Below are 12,360 nucleotides of genomic sequence, written 5' to 3'. Positions count from 1 at the left end.
TCATTGTGGTTCTCGGTATCCCAAATCCAGGTACTGCCTCTCTAACAGGCATATGTTAATCTTGGACAGCTTTAATCGCACTGAACAGTACATTTTTTATCACAATCTGGTCTTTTTGTCATCTGAAAATAGGAGGAGCTGCTGTTTAAAGATATTTACCCAAATATCGCCCTGGGGTCATAATCAGATCCGTCATGGGTGCCATATTAGGAAAACGGCCTGCATGGCAAATGGCGCATGATTTCCAAAGCTACAGTTGATGTAATAAATATTGTACAGATCCAAGATAAAACAAACAATGAGGACTTTCATTAAAAAGCTGGTTTTCTTGTACTTTTATCTCACAGTGAAACACAACGTACCAACGTACCAAAAACTCACGTTTGCTCTGCAAAGAAACCACAAGAATCACGACCCCACAAAGGAAGTTTCTTCTTTCACGTACTCTGCGTGATTCACCAGCGCCCTCTGAAAAAGTTCATGAAAATACCGCACGAGTGCGCCAATTGCTAGTGAGTTTAGATTAGGTAGCCATATTTGGATAAGTGGCCATATTTGGATATTTACCTTATACCTCTAACTTTTCGCAGAGTGGTATATAGGATTTAACACATTGAATTTTGTGACATTCGTGCGCCATGTGTTTTAGGTGTGCTTACATCACAACGAATGATAGGAAGGCAGGCCAGTAGATACAAAATTTTCTCCTTTGTGTCTCACATAAAAACGCAATATTGAAACTTCGGTGCAACACCCAACTTTGCATACCATCAACCGCCACTAGTTAATCTTCGGTTGGTGGTAAGTTCGTAGCGGTTTTGGTTTGCCTGTTGGTATTCCGATTCCTACGATAGAAAGTGGAGTGCGAAGTCGAGAGAAATCGGAACATTTCCGACATATTCTTCCGTCTGAGTTCAATAGAGCGTTAACTGCAGCGAAGGCAGCCAGAAACATTTACGCCGTGTGTGGGGATAATGCCACTGGAAAAGCACAGCGATAAAATGGTTTTCTTGTTTGAAAGAGGACGGTTTTGACGTTAGAGACTCCCAACGTTCTGGAATAATTTTGATGTTTGGTGAAGATCGTTTAAACGCATTAATCCACAATGATGACATCAGCGTACTCGTGAACTGGTAAATAAGATGAATCATAAGCATTCCACCACTGCGACATTTACATGCGCTGGTGGAGGTTCAAAAATCTTGTGTATAGGTACTGTTGTGGCGTAACAAGCTAGTCACGCCACACTGAGGAGGAAGCCGAAAGGCACGCGTACACACACGCCGACTGGCGTCAAGTCTGGAACAGGATAAGTTATGACTGCTATAAAGAAAATACGTAGCTTTGGAATATACTTAACTTTTAATGCTTCCTTTGGTACATCTCTCTTGACTATACAAATGAGACTCGTAAGATACATGCACTGTGACAATTGGCGCCTTGCTAAGTCGTAGCCATTAACTTAGCTGAAGGCTATTCTAACTGTCTCTCGGCAAATGAGAGCAAAGGCTTCGTCAGTAGTCGCTAGCAACGTCGTCGTACAACTGGGGCGAGTTCTCGTACGTCTCTCGAGACCTGCCGTGTGGTGGCGCTCGGTCTGCGATCACACAGTGGCGACACGCGGGTTCGACATGTACTAATGGACCGCGGCCGATTTAAGCTACCACCTAGCAAGTGTGGTGTCTGGCAGTGACACCACAGGTACCGCATGCTCTAAGTCAAAATCAGAAGAATCAGCGAGTGCCATACGTGCGTCTCTGCTTGGTCGTCATCAGTTGGCTCGTGAACAACACAGGCCATTCCTATCCTGCATCGTTACAGGTGTCGAGAAGTGGTGTGTTTATGCTAGCATAAGGAAAAGAATGGAATGGTTGAGCCCAAATAAAACAGCAACGCCCCATACAAAGACATGCGCGCATTAACAAAAGATAATGTTAGACATCTGGTGAAACGGCGATGGCGTGATGTACTACTAATTACTTCTGCGAGGTGTAAACATCACTGCTGAGATTTATTGTCAACAACTGAGATGCCTCGTGGACGCAGTCCAAGATATACTGCCAGGAAGACTGCCTGAAGTGATGCTACTCCACGCCCGCCCACATTCTGCTAGACTGGGGGGAAAAAAAACGATAAACGACGATACAAGAGTTGGGCTGGAAAGTCATTCCGCATTCACCTTATTCACATGTTAATACGACCTGAGATTTCTGCGTTTTGCGCTCTCTATCGAACAACCTTAAAGGAACTTCCCTCACGGGTGCCAATGCACTCCGGACATGTCTCGACGAGTTTTTACGATCAAAACTAGGTACTTTCTACAGTGACGGAACCAAAAAGTTTTACACCGTTGACACACTGTTTTAAATATTGAAGGGAAATACACTCCTGGAAATGGAAAAAAGAACACATTGACACCGGTGTGTCAGACCCACCATACTTGCTCCGGACACTGCGAGAGGGCTGTACAAGCAATGATCACACGCACGGCACAGCGGACACACCAGGACCCGCGGTGTTGGCCGTCGAATGGCGCTAGCTGCGCAGCATTTGTGCACCGTCGCCGTCAGTGTCAGCCAGTTTGCCGTGGCATACGGAGCTCCATCGCAGTCTTTAACACTGGTAGCATGCCGCGACAGCGTGGACGTGAACCGTATGTGCAGTTGACGGACTTTGAGCGAGGGCGTATAGTGGGCATGCGGAAGGCCAGGTGGACGTACCGCTCAACACGTGGGGCGTGAGGTCTCCACAGTACATCGATGTTGTCGCCAGTGGTCGGCGGAAGGTGCACGTGCCCGTCGACCTGGGACCGGACCGCAGCGACGCACGGATGCACGCCAAGACCGTAGGATCCTACGCAGTGCCGTAGGGGACCGCACCGCCACTTCCCAGCAAATTAGGGACACTGTTTCTCCTGGGGTATCGGCGAGGACCATTCGCAACCGTCTCCATGAAGCTGGGCTACGGTCCTGCACACCGTTAGGCCGTCTTCCGCTCACGCCCCAACATCGTGCAGCCCGCCTCCAGTGGTGTCGCGACAGGCGTGAATGGAGGGACGAATGGAGACGTGTCGTCTTCAGCGATGAGAGTCGCTTCTGCCTTGGTGCCAATGATGGTCGTATGCGTGTTTGGCGCCGTGCAGGTGAGCGCCACAATCAGGACTGCATACGACCGAGGCACACAGGGCCAACACCCGGCATCATGGTGTGGGGAGCGATCTCCTACACTGGCTGTACACCACTGGTGATCGTCGAGGGGACACTGAATAATGCACGGTACATCCAAACCGTCATCGAACCCATCGTTCTACCATTCCTAGACCGGCAAGGGAACTTGCTGTTCCAACAGGACAATGCACGTCCGCATGTATCCCGTGCCACCCATCGTGCTCTAGAAGGTGTAAGTCAACTACCCTGGCCAGCAAGATCTCCGGATCTGTCCCCCATTGAGCATGTTTGGGACTGGATGAAGCGTCGTCTCACGCGGTCTGCACGTCCAGCACGAACGCTGGTCCAACTGAGGCGCCAGGTGGAAATGGCATGGCAAGCCGTTCCACAGGACTACATCCAGCATCTCTACGATCGTCTCCATGGGAGAATAGCAGCCTGCATTGCTGCGAAAGGTGGATATACACTGTACTAGTGCCGACATTGTGCATGCTCTGTTGCTTGTGTCTATGTGCCTGTGGTTCTGTCAGTGTGATCATGTGATGTATCTGACCCCAGGAATGTGTCAATAAAGTTTCCCCTTCCTGGGACAATGAATTCACGGTGTTCTTATTTCAATTTCCAGGAGTGTATATTATTGATAATTGAAGGTTGTGTTGTGTGTATTGAAGCATATTTTTTTTTCCTTTATTGTGATTTTAATACCCGTGGAAAAACAGGTAGGCTGGCAGCAGCACAATACGCCGCTCTTCAGCCAAAGATATTACAATGATAAAACAGAGAAGACGCATGAGTTGGAACCAAACGGCGGGGGAAGAAAAAAGGAGACACATGAACATAAAAAACATGAAGCCGTTCACACTCGATGACAATCCATACTACAAACTGTTGACATGACGCACAAACACTGTAGATGTCGATGGCACTGGTGAATGATGGAGTGTGACGGTGAACACTGAACACTAAACATGAAGACACACAGGAGACACTAATGGCGATGGTCTCCGACGCGCGAATGTCCACAGAGCGTGTGCGAGTCCGGGGACCTGCCAAGAGGGGAAGAAGGGTGAGGGGGCAGGGAGAGGGGAGAACAAAGATGCCAATGGCTGAGGAGATGGGAGGAGGAGTAGAGGGACAGGGGAGGGGAAGCCTGGGGGAGGAGTGGGGAGAAATGGAGGAGGGCAGGAAGGGGGGAGAGAAGGGAGGGAGGGTGCCCAAAGGAGCAAACACTTGAACAGGGAGGGAGGATCAAAGTTGGTAGGAGGGGTAGATGGAGGGGAGTAGGGCATCATCAGGGAGGGGGAGCTGGTGGAAGCCACCTTGGGCAAGGGTATGGAGGGTGGAGAGGGAGAGCAGGTGGGATGTGGGAATACAGGCGCGGCAGCGGGCAGGGATGGGAGAGGATGGGGGAGACAAGCGGGTGAGGAGGATAGAGTTTTTGGGAGGTATACAGGATCCGTATCCGTTCAAGGAAAAGGAGGAGGTGGGGGAACGGAATGAGGTCATATGAAGAATCTCTTGTGGTTCCCTTTTTAGGTACTCCACGTCGACGTCTGCTCATTGATACGTATCGTCGGCTTTACTTTCCGACGTGACAGCGACGACTCTCCGATGAGGTGCGGGCCTTGTGTTTTGCTATTACTGCGAGTCTTGTAAATATCGCTTTTATTTAGTAATTTTCCCGGCTAAAACTCTCCCCTTTTATGATTAAGACAGCCTGCTCCACCTTTTGGAGGGAGTGGGGACGTCAAAGAGTCACAAAAATTCAAATTAAGCAGTCCGTAAAACACGTAAACGTTCACTTCAGTTAGCGTGTTAGTTAATGCCTACGCTTTCCGCTAGATGGTGCTGACTTACTGCAGAATAGCTTTGGTTCCGTAACACCTTCACTGATTAGTACTAGGTAAATGAAATAAGTACAACACTCTTGAATTTCACTTTCAAGGATTAAGATGGTGATGGATGATGGTCTATTTAAAAGGTTCCTAGCCTGGAGGAATCTAAATAGTCCGCAAATGCCGATATGCATGCGCTCTACGTCCAGATTCGCAACTAACGGCACACGACACTTTCAAAAGTCCACACGTTAATATCTGAATACCGATATCTCTGAATTCACTCGTATCAGCAGATAATTTGAGTTTCTGTCGTCTATATGTCCGCAAAGTTCCAATCTAGCACTAAAGTCCTAAAATCCCCTTAATACTCCGTTGCTACCAACAGAGATCGTACACTAGGTTTCCTTTAATCTCCGTAATATTCTAATAGTTTATCTTGAATCTTAACACGATGAAGTCCAATCTAATTATTGTCTCGTTGACTGACACGGGTTCCCCGCCCTTTAACGAAACAATCAAGGAAAAAATGCCGCAATAATGACGATCAGGCCTTTTTATAGGTTTTTCATCACAAGAGTTTAACGTTACTGCCTTCTCCATGACGGAGCTTCCGTGGATTTGTTGTACTTAGACGTTTTGATCTGGAATTACCGAACTCTGATTCTACACTATTTTCCCCTCTAAAAATTCTATTCTTAGTTTTAAATTATTCTTTCTATAGCTTTTATCACTGTAAACTGAACCGAGGTGTTACAGTGTCTATTGTGTTTATTAAACTTCCGGAAGAACGCTACCTACCAGTATATGTTACTTTATCTGTCTCGTCCTTAGGTCATACACAGCAGTGTATTATGAGACAGCGGAACATTGACCAGTACTGGCTGGCGTGGGCTGCCGCGTATGTCGCTGTTGCGAGGCTTACCAGCAAAGGGAACACGGCACGCCGTAGCTGGGTGCGTGTGACACTCCACACACTGTGCGTTACTGCGCAGCCAGCGGCTGCTCACAAATCAGGCCGAGTGTGGCTGTAGCGGCGACTGCAATAAACAGTAGGCCAATTACGGCGCATGCGCGGGGCGCTGCATCTGGCGCCGCGGTCTGCACGCGCGGGCCGTCCGTATACGTGTGTGTATATGCCACTCCCACGCTTACTGTACTTCACGCCGCAGCCAGGCACATATGCTTATGGTCTTCGCTCGCCTCTCTCCCTCTGCGCTGTAACTAGCCCACTATTCGTGAACGTGCGACATCAGATTCTAGCTTAATGTTCGCATGTTTCAACAAATATGATTCCAAAGTTTCAAAACATTATTCAGCATTCAAGTACACCATATTATTCCCACTAGCATATTGTTTTTCAACATGTTTTCCGTTCAGTGCGAAGGTCTTACGCTACCTTACTGGGAAGGCCTGTCTGCAAGCATTGTACCACTCTGCTGGTCAACGTCGACTCACGTCTTGCTACATCAATAACCTCCCAATCATGCACGTCCTGCTCCTACGGAATGCATGCTTCACTGGGCCGAACATCGATCACCTCGAATCAGTGTGTCCGCACACTCTGACATTCCAGGACTTACGGCTGTACGCGGCCGGCCGACACGCGAGAGATCGAACGGGCTTGCGCGATCTTGTTGCTATGGTGACAGTCGCCTCGAACAACGACTCACCGTGCTTTTGTTCACTGCCAGGTCTCCGTAGATGTTCTGCAAGCGGCTATGAATCTGTGCGATGCGCTGGTTTTCCGCCATAAGAAACTCAGTAACAGCTCTTTGCTTGGCACACACCTCCATTACAGACCCCATTTGAAGGCTACATGTAGTGCAGTCACCTATCAGATTTTCATGGAACTGTAAGGGGTTGTAACGGGAACAAAAAATTCTGCGTTTTCTCAACCGAAACTGAGTAAAAAAATGTGTTGAATTACTTATAATACCCTCATAATAAAACACCCTCTGGAGCAGTATTACATATTAGGCATTCGGTACTTTCACAAACAACTACACGTTGGCACTACTGAGATAACTTATTACCTTTAAAGCATTCGATACTCAGAAACTGATACAATAAATGGTTAGCCCGCATCTCGTGGTCGTGCGGTAGCGTTCTCGCTTCCCACGCCCGGGTTCCCGGGTTCGATTCCCGGCGGGGTCAGGGATTTTCTCTGCCTCGTGATGGCTGGGTGTTGTGTGCTGTCCTTAGGTTAGTTAGGTTTAAGTAGTTCTAAGTTCTAGGGGACTTATGACCACAGCAGTTGAGTCCCATAGTGCTCAGAGCCATTTGAACCAATAAATGGTTACGCTCACAAAATGGGTGTTATATGTGGAAACTTTCGTGGGATGCCTTTCGTAAACCTAACTTACAACAGTGCCTTGAATCGCCTCGTTCATCTTTGGATAAACATGAACATGGGAAAAGTCTCGCAGATCATACTTTGCTCTGACGTATTCAGCTGTGCATGGCTCGCGATTTTCCCATTTATTGTTTGTGTGGTGTGCGTACTGTAAGACCTTCGGTACACACACCATCAGATTATTTGACTTGTCGCTCTAACAAAGTAGGCGAGTGTCAGCAATATGTCTTGCGGTCTTATCGTGGCGTGTTTATCTTCTTCCATTAGGTCAGACGATAGAAATACCATTTGCACGCTTAGAGTAGCAGATTGACGGAGACCAACTTTAAACAGAACTCGATTAATTTTCACACACATTTATTAAAATAATAACGACATAAAATTACTTAAGTTGAACCTGGATGCTATTTACAATTGACAATCTGAAGTTCCTTTGGTCTTGGTACGTTAATCTTATTCTCACATATCTCTGATACTTGACAAAGTGTCTATACATTTCTCTTTATGGCTGTGTACAGGAATATGATAATCTATTTAGGCGCAGGCTGAAACGTGACTGCAGACTAATGCAGACTGATGCAGACTGACTAATCGGAGGTCTGTACACTCGTTATAATACCTCGCGCGTTCAGGTCTCACTGCGCGAGTATGATCCGCGATGAGAAAAGGTTCTAAGTTAGCTGCAATCTCATTGGCTGCATTACATATTAATACGCGGATCGGCGGAAGGAGAATTTCGTCCGTCTCTAAGACAGCGCCATCTCGTAGTGCGGAGACGGACGAGCGCTGAGCCTGCGCTGTTGTGCTTAGCGGGGCGCGCTCTAGTGGGAAAGTTGTGTATGCGCTGACTACGCGAAACTATGTACACAACAGTTTGTCAACTTCTATTACGGTACTGCCGCCTCGTTTTCTTATTCCATTTACTGGCGTCACTAACTTCCTGCCTTATTTGCCCGTGAGCAGCAGCAGTAGCGCTTATCGATAAGTGCACTGTCCTACCATCTCTGGAGCGACCGATAGTATTTCCGGATCGGCGTGTGTCTGGGAGTCAGTTGGAGACAGACCAGCAGTGCAGTCGGGACGTAGGAGCAGGGAAGTCGGGAATGGAGCGCTGGTGAGGCGCTGACAGCCAGTGCGTGCTGGCGACACACATAAACTGTCCGAGGGTGCGAGATTGGTGTGGGACGACCGTTGGTTGGTCGTTCGGCTACTCGTCTCATCGCCGACGTATATTTGGTCCTTTCACCATTTCCGGGCCTGGATTTGGTTAATTGGCGTGGAGCAGCGAGGAAATCTGCGCAGCACGTAGTTTCGCTGGGCCTGCTGGCGGCCTCTATACAGTGTCGGAGTGTGTGGTGCTGTTCCCATTGCTACGAGGTTCGTGGCTCACCGATCCTGGACATGAAAGTTGAGTTTTGACTTAATCTACCAGCAGGCCACGACTGTTCATACAGTGTCGTTTGGAAATCGTTGGCGGGTGTTGGGATATTCCTGCAAGCAACAACGTGTGTTTTCAAGTTGGAAAATTTTAGCCATCCTCCGGTGGAGTTTAACTGTATTGGTTAATTGAATTGAAGTACACCAGCGGAATCTTCTGCCTTGTGGCCGTTAACGTTCCGGTTACCTTCCCAGGCCGTTGACGTAAATTCAGGTAGTGTATTTTGCTCATTGTGTTGTCACTGTCCAGCTCAATGTATAATTGGCTGTGGGCGCCAATAGCTTCTACGTTGTTCCATTGAACTTCCCCTTGTGTGCTGGTCGGGTGAAGTGGAGGTTAGCTTGTCAGTGGGTCTGTTGACTGTCAAGCGAGCCTTAGTTTTTCAGTTCCATGCCGACCCTCGGAACGTCTGAGGGCCTTTGGGTGTACTGCCTTTACTTGTTTGTTCTTGTTGTTTATACTTGTATGGCTTCTAGCTGATTTTTAGATTAAGGTTGTTATGCTCTTAAGGTGTTAGATGGTTTGGGCCTTCAGCCTAATTTAAGAACTGTTTAACGTAAAGACTTTTGCGTTTTTAAAAATAATGTTATTGAGTCTTAAGTTTTGGGCCTTTAGCCGATTTTGAATTTAAGTTGTTTGCTCTTAAAGTGTCAGATTCTTTAGGCCTTCAGCCTAATTAAGGAACTGTTTTAAGACACTGTTTTGTCTTTTAAATTTCTGGTTTTGGTTGAGCTTTAAGTTATTGGCTTTCAACTGTTTTTAAATTAAAGTGGTGTAGCCAGTAAGGCATGAGATTGTACGGCGCCTTCAGCCGCTAATTAAGTTCCAAAACTAAAGCTGTGTTTTTTTCTAAATTTTTTTTTTGGCTCTTGTGATGTTTGATCAAATAAAAGGTTGTATGTTCGAGTGTAACTGACAGCCGCTTATTTTGGCCCCTTTCCACAACTTAAACTACCTGTCCTGTCCTGCGGGTCTAGCAGGTGGTTTCAAGTAGTAGCTATTAAGTAAACACTTTTGTTCCTTTTCTGAATTTTTTCTGAGCTCAGGTTGCTCGTTAAAGTTACTTTTAATCGCTGTGAACAAAGCCATCGTGATTTTATCTCTGCCACACACTATTGACCACAGGATAGACGTTGCACATCACGAGGCCGTCCTTAGCTTAGGCCTTAGGGCGTGATTTTAAACTCAGGGCTACAAAACGCATCGTCTGCCACACATCAGTCACTGGTCACTTAAAACCTACTGTCGGCAGAGCATCTCGCATTTTTGACATACCTAGCGATGGCCGCTTCCAATATTGCTCGGCGCTCCAACTTCAACAGCATTTGTGATGCGAATAGTCGTATTTGCATGTCAACTATAACCGAGCGGAAGCGGGTAGGCAATGTGGCAACACAGAAGCAAATGAAAGACGTCAACTATCAAATAATTTTAATCTTACTATAGTTGGATGTATTTGCATGACCCACAAACGAACAGTTTGGATATCCGATAGTGTGGTTCGTTTTTTGAGACATTCCAAGAAACATTGTCGATTGTTTCATTGACTGCAATGAACATGTCTCGACCTTTTTTTTTTTCATTTGGGACGCACGAAAGTACGCTTCAAACTTTCGTGAAACCCTTACATGTGACTTTTTGTTCCTGGGTGCAAAGAAGCAAAAACATAAAGCACAGACAATAAATATTCTACTATTGAATGGCTGTGAGATATAAACTTCATAAATTTTGTAAGATTCTTATACGGGAACAAGTTTTATGTTCTAATTATTTTATTTGAGGAAGATTAGAAGACATCAAAAATTTCAGGACACACCGGACATGAATTCAAGACACACCAGTACTTCGCGACATGGTGGTTGAGAAACTCTGGTTCCGAGGATGGAAGATAGTTTATGCTGTACCGTGTACGACAAACCTTTCACTCCGAGTTATTGAGAAATCTGGGGAAAACACCAGAAATCTCAAACTATTCTTCATCTTTTCGGTATCGACGGCATCTATGTCGACCGGCCACTGTGCGTCGCCCACATAACAGCACAAGACGCAGTTCTTGGAAGGGCCGCCAGCTGGTGCCACTGCGAATCTCGCTAGTTACAGCGCTCGCCGTGTTCTTATGAGCGGCGCTAAGGACGCCTTCGGTTACACACACTGCGTTTCCAATGTACCAGGTGATCAAAAAGTCAGTGTAAATTTGAAAACTGAATAAATCACGGATTAATGTAGATAGAGAGTTACAAATTGACACGCATGCTTGGAATGACATGGGGTTTTATTAGAACCAAAAAAATACAAACGTTCAAAAAATGTCCAACAGATGGCGCTTCATCTGATCAGAGTAGCAATAATTAGCATAATAAAGTAAGACAAAGCAAAGATGATGTTCTCTACAGGAAATGCTCAATATGTCCACTATCATTCCTGAACTATAGCTGTAGTCGAGGAATAATGTTGTGAACAGCACTGTATAGCATGTCAGGAGTTATGCTGAGTCATTGGCGTCGGATGTTGTCTTTCACCACCCCTAGAGATGTCGGTCGATCACGATACACTTGCGACTTCCGGTAACCCCAAAGCCCAATAATCGCACGGAATGAGGTCTGGGGACCTGGGAGGCCAAGCACGACGAAAGTGGTGGCTGAGCGCACGATCATCACCAAACGACGCGCGCAAGAGGTCTTTCACGCATCTAGCAATACTTTTTTTTGTTCTAATAAAACCCCATGTCATTCCAAGCATGTGCATCAATTTTTACTTCTCTATCTACATTATTTCGTGGTTTATTAAGTTTTCAAATTTATACTGACTTTTAGGAGATAGTCAAATCTACTATATAGTGATATATTACTGATGCACATTATAGGAACGGTCTCAGATCTTCATAATATGTATGTTTGATGTGTTGTCTGCTTGCTTTTGTCTCAGGTTCCTTGACCGACATTTGTTTGACGATTTTTTTGACTTTTCGCCACGACAAGTGGCTGGCACTGTTGAAACCCCATTCTCCGTTACTGGTCCGTGACCAGAGAAATAGCTTTGCCGGCCGGGGTGGCCGAGCTGTTCTAGGCGCTACAGTCTGGAGCCGCGCGACCGCTACGGTCGCAGGTACGAATCCTGCCTCTGGCATAGATGTGTGTGATGTCCTTAGGTTAGTTAGGTTTAAGTAGTTCTAAGTTCTAGGGGAGTGATGACCTCAAAAGTTAAGTCCTATAGTGCTCAGAACCATTTAAACCATTTTTAAATGGCTTAGGTACAGCGTAGTTAATTGTTTCTAGAATTAATTTTCAGGCTGTAGCGGACTCTGCGCTGAACTGAAACTTCCTGACAGATTAAAACTGGAAACAGTCAGCTAGGCTGTGGCAAAGCTACTTCCCTGAAATACGCTTTCTTCCAGTACTGATAATTTCTCAAGGCAGGCAGGTAAAATTTCGGAGGTAGGGGAGTGGTACGAAAGGAAGGAAAACTGTGAGGACGGGTCGTGAAAAAGTTTCAAATCGGCACAAATTCCGCTGCAAGGTGACACTTCTTGCTGACATTCAGATAGCTTCATTTCTGATTGTTGGA

General features: G+C 46.4%; 1 protein-coding gene across 1 annotated transcript in view; it reads left to right on the top strand.

Moving 5' to 3' along the window:
• LOC126260225 (glutamate receptor 1-like) overlaps positions 1–12,360 on the top strand; it is a 1,552,181-nt gene that overhangs the window by 1,058,274 nt on the left and 481,547 nt on the right. The window lies entirely within an intron of this gene.

Source organism: Schistocerca nitens, chromosome 5 (genome assembly GCF_023898315.1).
Source record: "Schistocerca nitens isolate TAMUIC-IGC-003100 chromosome 5, iqSchNite1.1, whole genome shotgun sequence".
NCBI lineage: Eukaryota > Metazoa > Arthropoda > Insecta > Orthoptera > Acrididae > Schistocerca > Schistocerca nitens.
The sequence above is the reverse complement of the archived record's forward strand: the minus strand, read 5'-3'. Positions and strand labels throughout refer to the sequence as shown.